Source organism: Schistocerca piceifrons, chromosome 2 (genome assembly GCF_021461385.2).
Source record: "Schistocerca piceifrons isolate TAMUIC-IGC-003096 chromosome 2, iqSchPice1.1, whole genome shotgun sequence".
Classification (NCBI taxonomy): Eukaryota; Metazoa; Arthropoda; class Insecta; order Orthoptera; family Acrididae; genus Schistocerca; species Schistocerca piceifrons.
The window spans coordinates 1,093,561,426-1,093,580,064 of record NC_060139.1 but is presented as its reverse complement, the minus strand read 5'-3'; the positions used below and the strand labels follow the sequence as shown (position 1 = coordinate 1,093,580,064).

The following is an 18,639-nucleotide window of genomic DNA, read 5'->3' as shown; positions in this document are numbered from 1 at the left end:
ATTTAGCTAATACTAAGTCTCTGAGCGTTCTGGTTGTATGTTTTCAGTCTCCTATCGCAATCCTGCATTAACTCATTATGTACTACTACAGTCTATAAATGCCCATTTGCTGCTTCCACCAGTGGCCATGCAAAAGATGACAATTACGATGGTCCTTGTTTTCAATTGTGATGAACACGTACTTGAATATGGGAGTTCATTTAATATCTTCTCGAAATGAGGCATTAACTGGTCTCATCGAGCGTGCTTATTGGAGCAGTACATTCTACATAAACGCCCCAAAAATGTCATCATGCACTCAGCAAAGTTTATCTCACATTGCAGTATCATTTGCTTGAATTTCTTACATGTACTTACTGCCATTCTCTCATAATAGATGTTGTGAAATACTCCAATTTTTAAAATAATCCCGCGTTAAAGAGCAAATAAAACACTGTGTACTCACTCGTTTCAACATGTATAATGTTACACGTTTTTACCAACACTTCAAGAGTACGAACACATATGTTAATTCTTCCAAACTATGCAGTTAAGAGCCGAAAAAAATCCACCGAAATTAGATACCATAGACACTTTGGAATTATTGGATACAGTTTATATCGTACGTGAGAATTACTGTCTTTAACTTTTCCGCCGCGCGGAGTGGCCGTGCGGTTTGAGGCGTCACGTCACGGATTTCGCGGCCCCTCCCACCGGAGGTTCGGGTCCTCCCTCGGACATGAGTGTGTGTGTTGTTCTTAGCAGAAATTAGTTTAAGTAGTGTGTAAGTGTAGAGTTCGACCTCAGCAGTTTGTTCCCTCAGGAATTCACACACATTTGAACATATAAGCTTTTGGCAAACTTCACATGTCCTTAGTATCGATATCATTATTCGCGCCATGTTTTTGAAATAATAGCACTTCATGAGATTCTTTACACGCTTTCTTACTCCGAAATGTCCATACCATTCTTGTATTTAAGTGAGCAGTTCTTCAGTTGCGGAACTGGGTATACAAATGCGCCATATCAATCGTCATTAAAAGGTTTCCAATAAAGTAAATCGTCATATAATAACCTCTGGTATTTTATTACCTGTTTCCTTCCCTTCCCTAAGGTTATGGATAATTTTTTACTAGCTCTCCATCGTTCACTTGGTAGAGCTTCATAGAGTTGGCTAATTGCTTCATTTTTCTATTATGATTTACTTTGTTTGAAAAATGAACAGTTCACTATCGCTCTGTCATGATAACAGCGTTCATTTCCACTGGTAACAACATATCCGGCATTAGTTCTGCTCTCTTTTAATGTATCTTATTTCATAATTAATCGTTTATTCCCACTGTTAGTCAGGACAGCAAATCCGGTACTAGTTCTACTGTGCTTTAATATACCTTATTTCATAATTAAATTCCTGTAGACAACAACCTGTGGTGTAATAATTGGCAATTTGTCAGAAATGTCAAAGGTTGGTGGTCTGTACATACCGCCGTCCTTCCTCTCGCCAGAAGTGCTGCCACCTGCTGACAGGCACCCCACACCGGCGACCTCAGCAGTCGTTAGACATCGTGAGAGAGCAGAATGGGGCGCTCCGCGGAACTCATGGACATCGAACGTGGTGAGATGATTAGGTGTCATTTGTTTCATACGTCTGTACGCGAGATTTCCACACGTCTAAACATCCTTAGGTCCACTGTTTCCGATGTGATAGTGAAGTGGATACGTGAAAGGACACGTACAGCACAAAAGCGTACAGGCCGACCTCGTCTGTTGACTGACAGAGACCGTCTACAGTTGAAGAGTGTCGTAATGTGTAATAGGCAGACATCTATCCAGACCATCACACAGGAATTCCAAACTGCATCAGGATCCACTGCAAGTACTATCACAGTTAGGCGCGTGCAGAGAAAACTTGGATTGCATGGTCGAGCGGTTGCTCATAAGCCACACATCACGCTGGTAAATGCTAAACGACGTCTCGCTTGGTGTAAGAAGCGTAAACACTGGACTATTGAACAGTGGAAGAACGTTGTGTGGAGTGACGAATCACGGTACATAATGTGGCGATCCGATGGCAGGGTGTGGGTATGGCGAATGCCCGGTGAACGTCATCTGCCAGCGTGTGTAGTGCCAACAGTGGTGTTATGGTGTGGTCATGTTTCCCATGGAGGAGCCTTGCACCCCTTGTTGTTTTGCGTGGCACTATCACATCACAGGCCTACATTGTCGTTTTAAGCATCTTCTTGCTTCCCACTGTTGAAGAGCAATTCGGGGATGGCGGCTGCAGCTTTCAACACGACCGAGCACCTGTTCATAAAGCACGGCCTGTGGCGGAGTCGTTACACGACAGCAACATCCCTGTAATGGACTGGCCTGCACAGAGTCCTGACCTGAATCCTATAGAACATCCCCTTTGGGATAATTTGGAACGCCGACATCGTGCCAGGCCTCACCGACCGACATCGATACCTCTCCTCAGTGCAACACTCCCTGAAGAATGGGCTGCCATTCCCCAAGAAAGCTTCCAGCAGCTGATTAAAAGTAAGCCTGCGAGGATGGAAGTTGTCATCAAGGCTAAGGATGGGCCGATACCATACTGAATTCCAATTTTACCGTTGGAGGGCGTCACGAACTTGTAAGTCATTTTCAGCTAGATGTCCGGATACTTTTGATCACATAGTGTATGGAACGAGCGCCATATACCATCAGCCTCGACAGAACAAAAATGATAATAATAAGTGACTATGTTGAGCAGTGGCTTCATGCTAATTGTAAGCAGTGGATCTCTGCTACGCTGGATGAAAATGTGGACTCCACCATTTGGAAAAAATGGAACCCTTATGAATCAGACAAAATCTTTAGCAATAAAAATGTATGATGGATTACATGTTTTAAGTATCAATTTTATTAATTTTACAGTTCCTTCTGGCGTTAGAAATTCATACAGACATTTTACGGCCTTTAACTTGAAACATTGTGGCACACAGGAACGGAGCAACAATGATAAGACTGAAGTCTATAAGTATTTATTTATTATGTTGTAAATACAGCACAGTTCCGTATCACAGCTGTAAAGGCGAAGCCACATGAGGCTACAATTCAGACGTAACCGTGGCTGAGAGTACGTGTTGATTAGCTGTTTCCGCCCATGGTTAACCTGGAAAGAACCTCAGCATTAGTGTTCACAATGACGATTGCGTAAAAGAACACGGAAATCATAATGTATTTTAAACAACAAAATTTATTCCCCGAAGCTCAGTACCATCGAGAGGTTTGATCATGCTCGTACCGCCTGTACAGCTGTGCCTCGCAGCTAAACGCTTCCGTTTGGCAAAAGCGAGAGAGAAGCCTCGGTGCTGCAACTCTGGTCTGGCATTCGAGAAGGGGGCGCTTCAAGTCTTCATCATGCCATCGAGATTTGGCTCTCACTCTTTTTCCCTAAGTCCCATAAGGATACTGCCGGCATGGTTCCTTTGCAAAGGACACTGTCGTTACCCTTCCTTACCTTTTTCATTCCTGTAGTGGACTGCCAATAGCAGAGGTAGCCGTGAGAAAAAGATTGAGTAACCAACGAAAGGGTAATATACTGCGAGTCCGAGTATGGAATGGTAGAAATCTGAATGTGGTACGGAAGCTAGGAAATCTAAAAAGAGAAATGCAAAGCCTCAGTCTAAATATGGTGGGGATCAGTAAAGTTAATCGGCAAGGAGATACGGATTTCTGGTCAGAAATCAACGTCCAAAGAAGTAGGATACCGAGGTACTGAGGAATGACGAGGTGCGTTTGATTCCCTTAGCTGGTAGATAATTCGATAATGAATACCATAGTAAGCAGTTTAGTTAAAAGGGAGAGGGGTTCTCTAGTAAGTGAAATCACAGAAGTTGCTTACACAAAATCTAGCTACTAGGAAGGCAACGTAAAGAAAGTTAGGGCAAAAGAAGAAGTGCCTCAATTAATCGACGAAAGAAGGAAGTACAAAAATGGCAAAAAATGACAGAAAAGCAGCTATATAAGTCCCATAGGAATTTAATAAGTGTAAAGTGAGGGAGGGAAGATAACACGAAGTGATTGCAAGAAAACTGTGAAGAGATGGAAACAGCAGTGGTTGTTGGAAGGGCAGATTCAGCATGTAGCAAAGTCAAAACAACCTACGGTGGATTTAAAAGAAAGGCAGTCATCATTAAGAGTGCAGGAGAGATTCCGGTGTTGAATGTAGAGGAGAAAGCAGACAGGTGGAAAGGATAAACTGAACGTCTCTACCTCACAGGGAAAACCTGTCAGCGGACGTAACAGAAGAAGAAATGAGAGTGAATTTGGAAGACACAGGGGATCCAATTTCACAGAGGTATGGAAGATTTACTATTAAATAAGGCAGAGGGCATAGTAACACACCTTCGGAATTATTAAAGTCGTTAGGGTGGGTAGAAACATTGAGACTGGACACATCCCATCAGACATAAGGAAAAACACCATTCACACTATACTGAAGGTAGTAACCACAGATAAGTGCGCTACCTATCGCGCAATCACCTTGAAGGCTCATGCATAAATTTGCCGACACCAATTAGAAGCATGGAAGCGAAAGTCTAGGATCTCTCAAGTGTCGATCAGTTTTGCTTTAGGATAGGTAAAGGTACCAGAGAGGCAGTTCTATCGTTGTTCTTGTTAGATTAGATTAGATTAATACTAGTTCCATGGATCATGAATACGATATTTCGTAATGATGTGGAACGAGTCGAATTTTCTAATACATGACATAATTAGGTTAATTTAACAACATACTTAAGTTAATATAACAACTTTATTTTTTTGTGTTTTTTGTTTTTCTTTATTTTTTATTTTTATTTTTTTATTTTTTAAATATTTTTTTTTCTTAATTTATATCTAAAAATTCCTCTATGGAGTAGAAGGAGTTGTCATTCAGAAATTCTTTTAATTTCTTCTTAAATACTTGTTGGTTATCTGTCAGACTTTTGATACTATTTGGTAAGTGACCAAAGACTTTAGTGCCAGTATAATTCACCCTTTTCTGTGCCAAAGTTAGATTTAATCTTGAATAGTGAAGATCATCCTTTCTCCTAGTATTGTAGTTATGCACACTGCTATTACTTTTGAATTGGGTTTGGTTGTTAATAACAAATTTCATAAGAGAGTATATATACTGAGAAGTTACTGTGAATATCCCTAGATCCTTAAATAAATGTCTGCAGGATGATCTTGGGTGGACTCCAGCTATTATTCTGATTACACGCTTTTGTGCAATAAATACTTTATTCCTCAGTGATGAATTCCCCCAAAATATGATGCCATATGAAAGCAATGAGTGAAAATAGGCGTAGTAAGCTAATTTACTAAGATGTTTATCACCAAAATTTGCAACGACCCTTATTGCATAAGTAGCTGAACTCAAACGTTTCAGCAGATCATCAATGTGTTTCTTCCAATTTAATCTCTCATCAATGGACACACCTAAAAATTTGGAATATTCTACCTTAGCTATATACTTCTGTTTAAGGTCTATATTTATTAATGGCGTCATACCATTCCCTGTACGGAACTGTATGTACTGTGTCTTATCAAAATTCAGTGAGAGTCCGTTTACAAGGAACCTCTTAGTAATTTTCTGAAAGACAGTATTGACAATTTCATCAGTTAATTCTTGTTTGTCAGGTGTGATTACTATACTTGTATCATCAGCAAAGAGGACTAACTTTGCCTCTTCATGAATACGGAATGGCAAGTCATTAATATATAATAAGAACAACAAAGGACCCAAGACTGACCCTTGTGGAACCCCATTCTTGATAGTTCCCCAGTTTGAGGAATGTGCTGATCTTTGCATGTTACGAGAACTACTTATTTCAACTTTCTGCACTCTTACAGTTAGGTACGAATTAAACCATTTGTGCACTGTCCCACTCATGCCACAATACTTGAGCTTGTCTAGCAGAATTTCATGATTTACACAATCAAAAGCCTTTGAGAGATCACAAAAAATCCCAATGTGTGGTGTTCGGTTATTCAGATCATTCAAAATTTGACTGGTGAAAGCATATATGGCATTTTCTGCTGAAAAACCTTTCTGGAAACCAAACTGACATTTTGTTAGTATTTCATTTTTACAGATATGTGAAGCTACTCTTGAATACATTACTTTCTCAAAAATTTTGGATAAAGTTGTTAGAAGGGAGATTGGATGGTAATTGTTGACATCAGATCTATCCCCCTTTTTATGCATAGGTATAACAATAGCATATTTCAGTCTATCAGGGAAAATGCCCTGTTCCAGAGAGCTATTACACAGGTGGCTGAGAATCTTACTTACCTGTTGAGAACAAGCTTTTAGTATTTTGCTGGAAATGCCATCAATTCCATGTGAGTTTTTGCTTTTAAGCAAGTTTATTATTTTCCTAATTTCAGAGGGAGAAGTGGGTGAGATTTCAATTGTATCAAATTGCATAGGTATGGCCTCTTCCATTAACAGCCTAGCATCTTCTAATGAACACCTGGATCCTACTATATCCACAACATTTAGAAAATGATTATTAAAAATATTTTCAACTTCTGACTTTTTGTTCGTAGAGTTTTCATTCAATTTGATGGTAATACTGTCTTCCTCTGCTCTTGGTTGACCTGTTTCTCTTTTAATAATATTCCAAATTGTTTTAATTTTATTATCAGAATTGCTGATTTCAGACATGATACACATACTCCTGGATTTTTTAATAACTTTTCTTAATATAACACAGTAGTTTTTATAATTTTTGATAGTTTCTGGGTCACTACTCTTTCTTGCTGTCAGATACATTTCCCTTTTCCAGTTACAAGATATTTTTACACCCTTAGTAAGCCATGGTTTGTTACAAGGTTTCTTACGAGTATATTTAACTATTTTCTTGTGGAAGCAGTTTTCAAATGCATTTACAAAAATGTCATGAAATAAATTATATTTTAAATTGGCATCAGGTTCACGGTACACCTCATCCCAGTCTAACTGCTGTAGGCTTTCCCTGAAATTTGCAATTGTTAAATCGTTGACTGAACGTACTACTTTGGAGGACTGTTTAGTATTGCTGAATGGAGCTATGTCATATATTGTAACGAGCTGTGCACCATGATCAGAAAGACCATTCTCAACAGGCTGAGCATTTATCTGGTTAAACTTATCTTGGTCTATAAAGAAGTTATCTATCAGTGAGCTGCTATCCTTTACCACCCGAGTAGGAAAATCAATAACGGGTGTCAAATTGAAAGAACCGAGTAATACTTGAAGGTCATTTTTCCTATTACCCTCTTTCAGAGAATCTACATTGAAGTCCCCACAAATAATAATTTGCTTCCCCCTGTCTGACAGATAGCACAACAAGGAGTCCAAATTTTTCAGAAATAGATGAAAATTTCCTGATGGGGACCTATATACAGTTACAATTATAAATGTGCCTTTATTTAATTTAAGCTCACAGGCACATGCTTCTATATGTTTCTCTACACAAAACTTTTTTGTTTCTATACTTTTTGCACAATGATAACTTTTGACATATATGGCAACTCCTCCTTTCTCCATATTTCCTCTCATTACATGTGCAGAGAGCTTATATCCACTTACATTTACCTTATTCATATCAGTAACAATGTGATGCTCAGACAGGCATAGTATATCTATTTCATTCTCAGCTTCTAAATCTTCTAAACAAACCAGAAGCTCATCTACTTTATTCTTTAAACTCCCAATATTTTGATGAAATATACTTACATTATTTTTAATTATACTTTTATAAGAACCTTTCCTTATTCTAACATTTGCAGTACTCTCCTGTCTGAGTTTCTCATTGTGCTTAGGCCTAGTTCCTATACCAGTGGTCACATAGTGTTCAGAGAGGCAGATTATGTCAACTGGGTTGGATGACTTTAATTCATCAATGCAATTACCTAGGACTGAGATACAACTTGGTGGAGATAAAATTTCTGGTGATTGGTGAAAATTTCTAATTGATAGCTGTGATTGGTGATCAAATGTGCTAGAATTGTGCTGTTTAATTTCTTTCCTAAACTGAAGATTTGTTTCAATCCTGACCTCTCGTAGAACTTGACATCTTTCTGTCTTACCTATCCTAAAAAAGGTGCTGCTCCAACACCTGTAACCACTGGTATCTTACCATTCATGGCAGTGCCTCCCCCCATTAAATTTCCTGCTATTACCCCAGCCAGTTTCCCCTTCCCTTTCCTGTTGAGATGTAGGCCATGCCTGGTATAGTCCCACCTACTGAGATAATGGAAGCATGACTTAAAAACATCAATACACGTTCGTCGGATTTGTCGATCTAGATAAAGCGTTCGACAATGTAAATGGGCACAAGATATTCGAAATCCTGAGAACAACAGGAGTACGATTTTAGGAATGAGGGGTAATATACAATGGGTATCAGAATCAAGTAGAATGGAAGACCAGCAATGATTAGGTGTGATCAAAAAGGCAGTAAGGCAGAGGAGTAGTTTTTCTCGCCCAATGTTTAACATTTACATCGAATAAGTAATGTCGGGAATAAAAGCTAGGTTTCTGAATGTGATTACACTTCAAGGCGGAAGAATATCAACGATATAGCCTAAGATTCGCAGATAACATTGCCCTCCTCTGACAAAACAGGAAAGAAATAAAGAAACACGACGGACTAAGCAAGGCGGACACAAGAAGCAGCATAGAGGTAGGGCTGTGCGATCTGTAGGGTGCTGATTTTTATCCACTTGACATCTTGGCTGAGGGTAAAAGTAAAAAAAAATACGTTTTACAGCAAAAAGATTTTTAGGACCTGAAGATGACAACAAAGTCTGTTGAAATCAGGTGTCTTAAATAAAGAAATATTTTACGCCATCTTGGCTGTTCAATGGTTTTTAGCTCTAGGGTGGCAGGTGATACTGTCTTTTATGCATGAGGAAGTAAGGCAGTTCACCTCCCAGGGAGTAGTTGCAGTGCACTGGTGGTGGCAGGTGTATGGCAGCGAATGCCACAGATTCAATGCTCGTTGAATTAGTCCCTTATTCCACAACAAACGCAGCATTTGAGGTAGAGCTGGAAAGGCAGTGGGTGGCCTCTATGACATAAGCTGCCGAGGCTGGGAAAGCATGCCGGTGTCAGCAGTAGCCCACGAGAAGGGTGGTGCACTGCGTGCTCCCCCAGGTTGCAAAGCGACGCTTACAGCACACCAGCAATGATGCTGACTCAAGAATGGCGCACAGTGGACAGTCACTGTGTGGTCTGAAGCAGCGGGTCTGGGGGTGTTCGTAATTTCGTCCACTGTGCAACTCCTTTTTTTTGTCCCAGGGACGGAATTTGGAACTGTTGTTAAAAACTGATTTTATTTGCTGTTTGAAAAGATTACTTTTTTCATATGGAAAGCCAAAATCGGATAGAAGTGGTTTCGTTGCACTAAATTCTTGGTTTGTTATCATAAAATATGTTCTTCTTCTACATAGACGACAAATTTTTAGAATGATGAAAATAATTTGAAAAATGGTTCATTTGTGGCCTTTCAAATGATTTATAATAGTGAAACTGTCTGGCAATGTTACAATGGAAAAATACAGTTTTTAGTTAATTGTAATTTTGGGAATTTTTGTGGGGGACGCAATTATGAACACGTTTTTTTGTATTTCTGTTTTCGCAATGTTAATGTTTTGGTCAAATACTGGCTTAAGTATATTATAACAATTTGGTTGTAACTTGCCTCCAATTGGAGGATAAATTCAGGAATATAGACTCAGGTGAAGAAAGTGACGGGACACCTCCTAATATCGTGGCGGACCTGCTTTTGCCCGGCGTCGTGCAGCAGCTCGATGTCGTTGGAAGTGGCCTGCAGAAATATGAGCCAAGCTGCCTTTATAGCCGTCCATAGTTGGAAAAGTGTTTTGTACACTGACTGGTCTCTCCATTGCGATCCATAAATGTTCAAAGGGATACTTGTTGGGCGATGTGTCTGTCCAAGTCATTTGCTCAAATTGCCCAGAATGTTCTTCAACCCAATCACGAACAATTGTGGCCCCGTGACACGTTTGGGAAGATGAAGTCCACGACTGACCAACCGCAAATGGTCTCCACGTAGCCGAACATAAACACTTTCAGTCAAAGTTCGGTGCAGTTGGACCAGAGGACTCAGTCTATTGCATGTAAACACAGTCTGCACCATTATGGAGCCACCTCCAGCTTGCACAGTGCCTTGTTGACAACCTTGTCCGTGACTTTGTAGGGTCTGTGCCCAGCTCGAATTCTGACATTAGCTCTTACCAACTGAAATCTGGACGCATCTGGCCAGGCCACGGTTCCCAGTCGTCTAGCGTCCAACTGATATGATCACGAGCCCAGGAGAGGTGCTGCAGGCGATGTCGTGCTTTTGGCAAAGGCACTCGCTTTGGTCGTCTGATGCCCACTAATGCCAAATTTTGCCCTAATGTCCTAACGGACACGCTCATCATAGGCCCCACCTTGATTTCTGCGGTCATTTCACACATTCTTGCTTGTCTACTATCACTGACAACTGAACACTAACGCCACTGCTCTCGGTCGTTAAGTGAAGGCCGTAGGACACTGCGTTGTCTGAGACCAGAGGTAATTCCTGAAATTTTGTATTCTAGGGATATTCTTGCCACTGTGGACCTCAGAATATAGAATTCCCTGAGGAGCTACCACTTCAAGTTCAAAGTCTTTGTTACCGTCATGCGGTCGTAATCGTGTCGGAAACCATTTCACATGAAGCACCTGTGCACAAATGACAGCTCCACTAATGCACCGCCCGTTTATGCTTTATGTACACGTGCGTATTGCTACCTCATGACTTCGTCAGGTCAGTTTATAATGCATACTGACGAGTCTGCCAGCATGTCCAGAAGCCCTGTCAGTCGTGTAATGTGTAGCGACACCTCCTCCCAGAGGCGTTGGATGACGTCTTCTGCATTGACAGTTCACTGAATAATTGTTCTTTTGTACTGAACACATGCTTTTGTGCCAGGCTCCTGATGACATCGTTTAGCTGATTCAATCGCAGGAGTCATTCGCTATGCCAGCCAAACCATGGTGGAACACTCCTCTCCCCTTACACTGGACTGTCTTCTCTTTACTCTCCTGGAAATAATACCAACAATGTCCTTGGTTTGGCATTTTAATAGTCTCCTCCGTTTCTCCTTACTACAGCTTGGACCACACTGTGCACTGGCAGCTTATGAAATTAATTACTAATTTCTAGTGGTAACCTGTTCTTCTAGCAACTCATGCACTGTGAGCTCCAGCAATCGGATACAAGTTACACGAAGTAGAGTCAGTACAACAAGAGTACCAGAAGCCAAGACACATAATCTCGTGACTTTAATGCATTGTTCATCACGGTGTTTTGTACTTGCTGGAACATCTGCTCTATGGTAATGCATCCTTTTCCCCTACTATCTGTTCGTCCAGTAAATGGATTACTTACCAGGCGGTATCTCCAATGGTTTATCCAGAAAATACAAGGGCTGTTTCATATTCACAATAGAGATCCCAGTGATCGTAGCTGACAGATGAAAATCTACTTTTGAGATGTCATAAGTTGTGTCACTATATTGTAGTTCTACTCTCAGCAACTCTTTCAGTCGGCCCCGCTCTTAGCAGTTTAAAATAACCACTTCCGCCTTGAATATGGAATAGATCCAGCGCAAGCCGACCTTAGGGAGTAAGAGTGTGGTGCTACCACATATTCACTTGTTCCGAGCTTCGTTAAAACATCTGTACCTAGTCCCTTTGCTTTGGTCTTCGCTATTTAGGCATATCTCACAAAGTTGGAGTTTGTCCACGGACAGTAAAGCGTAACTTTGCCTTTCTTTAGAAATCAACATCTGCTCTTGTGATCTTACATGTAGGTACTTTCCCAGAGATTCCCACTTCATCTGTTCGGGATGGACTATGTAACATCAATACCGTGTGCCGGTACTTGCCCCTGGTAACTGAACTAGTTCTAAAATTAGAAGGAAGGTCAGCATTGGTCGTAATTTTGATGATTTATTAACAGCAAAATCGATTTTAGATCACATAATGATCATCTTCAGTGCTTTAGCGTACAAATTAAAGCTCGCAGACACTGGTGTGTAGTTATTAGCAGCAATAAAAGCTATGAAACGATCACAATAACTCATTGTGCCTATGAGCTTTAATTTGTACGCTAAAGCACTGAAGATAATCATTATGTGATCGAAAATCGATTTTGCTGTTAATAAATCATCAAAATTACAGCCAATGCTGATCTTCCTTCTAATTTTATTTATCATATGGTCGTTGTGCATTCTATGGAGTCGCCAATCGATGAACTAGTATTTGTAGCTGGGCTGTACCAGTGATAGAATAACGAGAAGCTCTGCCCACTCAGTTTAACTTCTGGTATCACTTCTGCTATTAATTCCTTCTTGACCTCCCATAGACCAACTAGAAATTGTTCCAGGGGTAACATTGTAGGATTCAACTGCCCATGTACTGCTTGGTATATGGCCACCTGTAATGCTGTTATCTCTACCCTCACATCCCCTTTGCTACCAGTTAGGAGTTCGCGACTGTCCCTCTTTCATATGAAAAATTTAGCTGGGACTGTATCACGTTCAGCTCTAGATTCGCCATGTCCATGGTTGTTTTATCAGACTCCGTCAGTTCTCTTGTTGATTCACACGACGTTCGAGTCTTATTCCGCATGCCTTTTTCCGAATTTGTTAGATGCGTGGTATGGCACTCCGTTATAGCGTTTTTCCTACCACCTAGTCTTCTTACTTGTCCCAGTGAATCATTTATTTTTCAGTTATCATCGGTACCAATGGTCCCTTAGATCAGCTTCAGTAACCTACCAGCTGTATTCAAACAAACATCATCTCACGTGGCAATACGGATAGCACTTTGTGTTACTACTCACTTAGACGTAAGCATTGGTTCTCTCGTCGTAATTCCTCCAACACTCTGTTCTTCTCGGCCTCAAGATGTAATTCTGCGAGTGCAACTTTCGTGTACGAGGGTGGCTAGTTAGGATGACACCCTCCTGTCTGGAGAACAGCACCCCTACCTTCAGTTGTTGATTCTGCATGCGTCTACCACTTCCTCATCGAAGAGGTTCAGCACTACCAGAATTGTGGCATGCACCATGTTTGTCCTTGGGTGGAACGTCACCTGGAAAAAGAACTCAAACATTCTCCCTCCCCCTCCTGATACTGGGAATTCATTTCTACACATCGCAAACGATAAAAATCCTTCTGTTACGTAACACACCCCTACATCGCCTAACTCCTTAGGCAATAAACTCCTTCCAAGCCCAGTGCTATTAAATACATCAATATAAATAAAATAAATCTGCCTTTATCGACAAATAGTGTTGCTGCTGTTGTGGTCTTCACTCCGAAGACTGGTTTGATGCAGCCCTCCATGCTACTCTATAGTCTGGAAGCCACTTCATCTCCGAATAACTACTGCAAACTATAGTCTTCTGTATCTGCTTACTGTATTCATCTCTTGGCCTCACTTTGCGAATTTTACCTACCACACTTTCTTCCAGTATTAAATTAGTGATCCCTTGATGTCTCCCGGGTTCGATTCCCGGCGGGGTCAGGGATTTTCTCTGCCTCGTGATGACTGGGTGTTGTGTGATGTCCTTAGGTTAGTTAGGTTTAAGTAGTTCTAAGTTCTAGGGGACTGATGACCATAGATGTTAAGTCCCATAGTGCTCAGAGCCCAGCCTTGATGTCTCAGAATGTGTCGCTTCAACCGATGCCTTCCTTTAGTCAAGTTCTGCCACAAATTTCTTGTCTTCCTAATTACATTCAGTAGCTCCTCATTGGCGGCCGAAGACTTCCGGCATTAGAAGTCACCCTCATTCTGCCAAAGACCTTGTCAATGAGGGCGGAGGAGCGGCCGGAAGTTCATGGCACTCTCTTTTCCTAGGGGCGGGAAACTGCCCCTGAAAGCGGAATAATCAGCAACGATCAACGGCACGAGGATGCTGAAGGCAATGGAAACCACTGCATTAAAGTAACGTGTAGCGTGTATCCATAGGACATGTGGCCTGCAATTGAAGAAGTGTCATGATGATCTCTCCACTGGCTAAAGATTCCCCCCCCCCCATTCGGGGGGTGGGGGGTGGGGGGGGTGGGGAACTGCCAAGGGGGGAGTTACCATGAGAAAAATATTGAATAATCAACGAAAGGATAACGTTCTACGAGTCGGGACGTGGAATGTTAGAAACGTGAACGTGGTAGAGAAACTAGAAAATCTGAAAACGGAAATGCAAAGGCTCAGTCTAGATATAATCGGTGTCAGTGAAGTGAAGTGGAAAGAAGACAAGGATTTCTGGTCAGATGAGTGTAGGGTAATATCAACAGCAGCAGAAAATGGTATAACTGGAGTAGGATTCGTTATAAATAGGAAGGTAGGACAGACAGAGTGAAGAGTTCAGTGATAGGGTTATTCTCATCAGAATCGACAGCAAACCAACACCGACAACAGTTCAGGTATACATGCCGAAGTCGCAAGCTGAAGATGAAGAGACAGAGAAACTGTATGAGGATATTGAGAGGGTAATACAGTTTGTAAAGGGGGATGAAAATCTAATAGTCATGGGGGCAGGAATGCAGTTGTAGGGGAAGGAGTAGGAGGAAAGTTTACAGGAGAATATGGGCTTAGAACAAGGAGTGAAAGAGGAGAAATCTAATTGAGTTCTGTAACAAGTTTCAGCTAGTAATAGCGAATACTCTCTTCAATAATCACAAAAGGAAGAGGTATACTTGGGAAAGGCTGGGTGATACAGGAAGATTTCAATGAGATTACATCATTGTCAGAGAGAGATTCCGAAATCAGATACTGGATTGTAAGGCGTACCCAGAAGCAGATACAGACTCAGATCACAATATAGTAGTGATGAAGAGTAGGCTGAAGTTTAAGACCTTAGTCAGGAAGAATCAATACGCAAAGACGTGTGATACGGAAGTATCTGCGTTACATACACTCTTTCCACCTTTCAGTTTTCCCTTCTTTTCTCAGAACCGGTTTTCCATCTGAACTCTTGATATTCCTACAGCTGCTTCTCTTTTCTCGGAAGGCCTCTTTAATATTCTTGTAGGCATCATCTATCCTGCTTCTAAATCATTACATTTGACTTATAGTCATACTTGCTTAGACTTTTTCACTTCCTGTTATTTTTTTTATATTTTTTATTTTATTTTATTTTATTTTTTTAGACGTTTGTGTTCCCTTTCACCTCTTATGTTACGGGACAGTGGAGACTATATCGCATGTTGTCCTCCATACATCGTCATTTAGTAGCAAAATAGTGAAATATTTCCCCATACATTGACTTATTGCAGCAAAATTGTAACGAATTGCCCTATACAGCGCATTGTTGTCGCAAAAATTGTAACAAGGTACTCTAAACATCGGTATGTTAAAGCAGAGTTGCCCTTCTTATAGCAAAGCTGTAACAATTTGGGCACATCACCATGTTACAGATAAGCATCAACTGCCATTACTCCTCAACCATGGTGACAACCACTACCCTGAATGCTATTGGCACAGTGATGGTCAGTTCATCAGTGACTACCATTATCCCAATCATGATGAACACCAGTGTCTCCAGATACTGTTGACTGGGACAATGATGGTAAGTTGACGAGATGACTGTCATTACCCTAGGTACAACTGGGTAGGGTAGTTACTGTCAACTAACATTGTGATTGCCATTGTTTGGAGACTTGTGTGTGGGGCAGTGACGAACGGTTTTCAGGGTGACTACGATTACCTCACATAGTACAGTGGGGCAATGATGGTTAGTTGACCAGTTTACTACCATTACCTCTCGACCATGGTGACTACAATCACTGTGAATGAAACTGCTGCTAAGATGGTGACATGATATGACGACTACCACAATCCTGATTCTGGTGACTACCTTCATCCTGAACATGTGGTGACAGTACACATGCCATAACCTAATAGTGCGTGTCAGCCACTAAATCTCAAACAGTACTGTAACACCAGAAGGTGGCAGTGTATGTGCTATAACTCGGCAGTGGCTGTCAGCTACTAGATCTCCCCTGTTTTATGATCAATTACAGACAAACAGGAAGTGAAATTGTAACGTATTGCTGTATACATCATCATGTTACGGCAAAATTGTGACAGATTGCTACATTACAGCAAAATTGTGACAAATTACCGCATGAGTCACTACTGATACACACAAAATTGTAACAAATTGCTCCTGTTATAACAGAAATGTAACAAAACTTCGCCATACATCGGTATGTTATGAAAAATTTAACAAATTGCCCATAAATGGCCATGTTACAGCAAAAACTCTAAGAAATTACTCTATACATCGCTATGTGAAAGCAAAATTGTGACAAACTGGCTGTGTTATTGTAAAATTATAACAAATAGCACTTACACTTTGATGTACTGCTGCGATATTGCAACACATCATCTCGTACATGACCAATGATGTCAACTAGCGGATCTCTGATAGCTCCCTAACACGAGGAGCTGGCATTGTAGGTTAAGCAGCTTGCCAATGGGAGTCAGCCAGTGGATCTCGAATAGTATCCCAAGCAATAAACAAAATTGTAAAAATTGCTCTATACATCAACTTTAAACAAAGTTGTAGCAAATTGCGTCATATATAACCATTTTTGCATAAAGCGGTAACAATTTGTCCCACACATCGCCAGCTCAGCAAGCTGAGTCTTAACTGGTAAAATATGACTTGTTCCAACAAGCAAAAACGATACATCAGCAAGTTGAGGTCTGTTGGTGCCAGCAAATGAAGACTTCTTCCAACAAGCAAACTGCTTAGTCAGATTTGTGATAATTCATGTGTACATTAGTACTGTATCTATGAGATCACAAGCCACATCACCTTTACTATGATGTCATCATTACACCATGTACAGATCATTGAAATTGACACTATGATATCAGAATCAGTGCAATATTTTACTGGCCATCATAACAAAACAACCAGTCAGTATGTACGTGACATCTTGGGTTGTGAGTGCGTACAGACAAGGTCCAGTGACCTGTGCCTGATGTCATGGTGATGTTGTAGTAAAGCAGTCTGGCCTGTGACATCATAGATGGGATATTGACATAAGCACATGATGTAACGAAACTACATCTTTTGTTGTTGGAACGTCTTGACTTTCTGTCATTATATATACCTTGTTCGTTAGAATAACTCACCTTCTTTAGTTGGTGATGTTCAGGGAAATTTGTTACAGTTTGGTGTAAGAATAGTGACAACTGGGGCACTTTGTTACAGTTTCATTTGATGCTTATCTGTAACCAAATATGAAATGTGGGATATCAATAGCTACAACCCACTATCAAAATTTGACACACACACGCACACACACGTACACACACACACACACACACACACACACACGCACACACACACACACACACATGCACACACACACACACACACACACACACACACACACACATACACACACACACTCACACACACACACACAGACACACACACACACACACACACACACACACACACACACACTCAGCTGGCCATTATTATTGCACCCAATAGTGTTCAGCACAAGAGTAGTCAGCATTACTAGGAGAGTGCCATTACTGTAACATAACAATACACAGGTCAGTTTTCTACTATATTGGTGTAAAATGATGGTCATTGTGGGTCAAAATGTCATATAGTCTCCATTGTGCATTAACATAAGCTAGGATTGATAGCATAAGATGAAAAATGTTTTATATTGTCAGGTAACAGTAACACCCTATCATGGAGCCTGTAAGAAACATTGGTGACTTTTAAAAGTAGTTGAACATGGATAGTTGAAGGACAGCAACACCTGTTTCTCACCTATAGAAAGGTGTATTACCACTGCTCAGTATGCTATTTCATCAAAGTGTCATGTAGTTGCCACTGTGTGGCAACGTGAATCAGTTCTCAAGAAGTACAATTAAACCTGGAAGTTATAACAGTAGTGTCTTGTGTTTATACAAATAATGTCGATAATTTTTGGTTTCTGTGTACTTCAAACATCAAAGTACTCTAATTTATAAATTCCCTACAGTCTGTAAGTTAGATGAGCAGTAGTACCATGTGTGTTATGTAATGTTATAAAGAAATCTTTATGTATTTTGACAAATAACACAGACAATTAGCGTAAAATTAGAATTTTCGTTCATGATCAGAGATCCATAAATATACTTGTATACTATGATAAGCAATCCGCATGTGTTGTGTCTTCAACTTATTTAGTTATTTTGATGGATAATTTTATTTGTATGCTAAGGTTGTAACTTTGAGATATTGAACTTTCCATTCTGTGTGGAACCTTGTTCATCGTTTTGTTTGATAGAATTAAGTTTTGATGTTATGATTTTGTATCATGAAAGTATGCAGTTTCAATGATGCGATACATTAAAGATCCCATCAAACTGTTTGATGTGCTAAAATGCTCAAAAGTGGAATGTTGGTGGATAAACATGTCACCAGAAGTAAGTTTTACAGTAATGTTTTAAGTGTCAAGAGCAAGTTACATATTAATATAGCTAAGAGAAATTAAGACCATTCTTTGTTTGAGTTAGCTGTCACTGCTTGTCTGCTTAGGGTAGTATTTTAACCATTTCAAATTTTG

The 18,639-nt window shown here is 40.4% G+C and overlaps 1 protein-coding gene across 1 annotated transcript in view; it reads right to left on the bottom strand.

Moving 5' to 3' along the window:
• Window positions 1-2,930: 2,930 nt before the first annotated feature.
• LOC124777766 overlaps window positions 2,931-18,639 on the bottom strand; it is a 143,651-nt gene continuing 127,942 nt past the window's right edge. Inside the window, exon 5 of the mRNA XM_047253269.1 lies at window positions 2,931-3,133. The gene's annotated coding sequence lies outside the window, so the exon portion shown is untranslated. The remainder of the gene's footprint in view (window positions 3,134-18,639) is intronic.